Source organism: Budorcas taxicolor, chromosome 11, assembly GCF_023091745.1.
Source record: "Budorcas taxicolor isolate Tak-1 chromosome 11, Takin1.1, whole genome shotgun sequence".
NCBI lineage: Eukaryota > Metazoa > Chordata > Mammalia > Artiodactyla > Bovidae > Budorcas > Budorcas taxicolor.
The window spans coordinates 88,789,616-88,792,501 of NC_068920.1; positions in this window are offsets into that span (position 1 = coordinate 88,789,616).

A 2,886-nucleotide genomic window follows, 5' to 3' on the forward strand; every position below is an offset into this window, starting at 1 on the left:
AGGGAGCATTCTGAAGAACACAAACCCTGCAAGCAGAACTTGTTTCTGAATTGATTGGGGTGTGTTTGGCTACTAACACCGCCCCCTAGAGTTGGCCTCTGAGAATTCAATTTAAAGAATAGAGGGCATCTTAAACCAACGATGACCTGTGTCTCTTGGATTAGAGGCAGATTCTTTACCATCTGAGCCACCAAGGAAGCCCTAAACCAAGGATAAGAGCCTTAGAAATCACCCAAAACGTTTTCTATACAAATGTGGGTACAAGTATAAGTTTTTACAAATAAGAAATCAAACTGTACATTCACTCTTTTTTTTCATTCAACGATATATTACATTCTTCTGTGTTAATAAACTTAGACTTAAAACTTCATTCATTACTGACAGTGCTTCTGTTGTAAGGACATGTCAGGGTTAGATGCATGTTTGACAGCTTATTTGTCACTTTAACATGGAAAAGAACACTAAGAAGGAACACTGTTCTACACACACATGTTGAGTGATCATCTCCATCAGATGGTTATTGACTGTAGCACTGCTGGACTACGGGGGTAGGCATTGGGGTTTTCAAGTGTTTTTAAGCATGTCACCTACTTCTCCCCAAGGAAGAATTGTACCAATCAAACCCTCTCTCCAGCAGCCATGAGAGTGTACCTTCCCTCAGGCCTCCCTGACATTGGGTCCTTTGAGCCTGCAAATGATTTTCAAAGAATCAATCAGTCATAAGTAAAATTTTGCCTCCCTTGCTTGGAATAGACTTCACAGGCGATGATCCAAACTCCCTGGGGCGGGATGGACATGACTAAACAGCTTCTACCATGTGCCAGCCATGAGACACATTTGCTGTCATTTAATCCCAAGAAGTAGATACTATTGTTCCCATCTTACAGATAAGCAAGTAAAGGTTCAGAGAAGTTGAGCGACTTATCCAAGGTCACACAACTGGGAAATGGACAGAATTAGGCTTTGACCTCAGGTCTGAAAACAAGGCCCATGACCTCTCTCCAGATGGCTCCTGGTGACACAAAATAATCTGGCCTTAATCCACACCTTCCAGCCACACTTTAGCCACACCAGTCCCCTTCAAAGGATGTACCCCCTGTGTTAGCATGGCCACTGCCAGATGGCGGAATCAGAAGTGATATTTTTTAATTGCTTATCTGTACTTTCTATCACAGCAATGTTTTACTTATTTACTAAAGAAACAGAAGGAAGGTTTAGTTTTTTAAAAAAATCATTGTCAAGATTCTCTTGGAGAAAAGAGAGTCCCCTCCAGCAGTGTTTCCCAATGTTCCTAGAAACACACCACACACACATACATGCTATGATAACCTGTCTGTAGGTTGGAAGGCTGAGCATCTCAAAAATATCCATGACCTTTCAAGGCCATGAAGGAAGGCTGGGGCCAAGCTCACACACAGTCAATTCTCCTACAACAGGCCACTGGCCTTTGAGGATGTCCTAGAGCTACTGATGGCCTCTTTCTCCCCCAGGGTCCTGACTTCCCTTGACTCTGGCCAGCTGTCTCTGGCATAGACCCCCAAGCAGCCAGCCTCTAGGGAAACTGCTGGAACCAAATGACTCCAGTGGCTGCAGTTAAATAACCAGACCTTCCAAAATAAGCAAAGGAAAGCTGAGGGAGTCAGGACTGCCAGCATCAATGAAGGAGTCAGCTGAGGGCAGCAGAAGGGTGGGTGGGGTAGGGGTGGAGGCAGAGCCTGGGAACATATCACTCAGGGGACCCAGGGGGCAACAGGGGTTGGTCTAAGAAAAGGGTGGAAACTGGGAGACAGGATGGAGGGTGGGATAGGGACTTCCCCCACTATATCCACATCCATATGCATCTACCAGAATGCATGCTGGTTTGGGATTTCTGCAATATATTTAAAGTTTAGAGGACATTTAGTATACTTTGGATGGGTGGAAGGGTCAATGAATAGGTGGATGGATGGAGAACTGACTAACAAAACAAAGCATGCATACATTGATGGATAACTAACAAATAGGCTTGGTTCCTTTGGAGGCCAATAATACCAAGGTGAATCAAGAGTTGTAAAAATGCTCATTGAGTCCCTAATCCAATTCTTGTGAATTCACTCTAAGGAAATAATTCAGAGCAGAAAATTTCTCTGGCCCCAAAAGGCTGTAGCATTGCTTCTAACACAGCAACACCAGAATGGCCTAAACGAGAGACTATCTGGGGCTAATGAGTAAATTACAATAAAATGTTGTATTATGCAGTCATTCAAATGATAACCAGAATGACAGTGTTAAATAAAGTAACCTTATTTCTGAAATAATATTAGGTAATAAAAGGATTTAAAATGTGTAAGTCTGTAGAACTCTGTTACAAATTGGTGGAAAGGAATTTAATGGAAAGAACATTATAGGCTCCAACATTGGAAGATCTATATTAAGGCCCACTTGCATCTCAGACATGGTGCTTCATACCTTTAGCCTCACTTCTCATAATTCTGAAGTGGGGATGATGCACACGTCATTTCCTTGTTGGGAGGCCTGCATTAGCGATTATGTGAGGATGCTTTATAAGCTCTACAGTAAAAGTCACACACTAGTCAATTTCTGGATTGAGATTAGAAGGAAGAGAAACAAATACAGTGATGGGTAGAACTGGTATTCAGAGACTTGCAAATTAAAACAAAAAGAATACAATATCTCACCTATATCAGATTGGCCAAACAAAGAAACAAAAAGCACACACAGAATGTCCTCAAGTCTCAAGTAAATGGAACCTGAACCCCAGCTTGGGCTACCCACATTGACCAGGCAGTGCTGGGTCATAGAAGTACAAAGTGGATCCACAGAGGGGCATCTAAAGACAGAGGGCTCGCTCCCGGGAAAAAAAAACCCAGTAAATTCAGATTCACT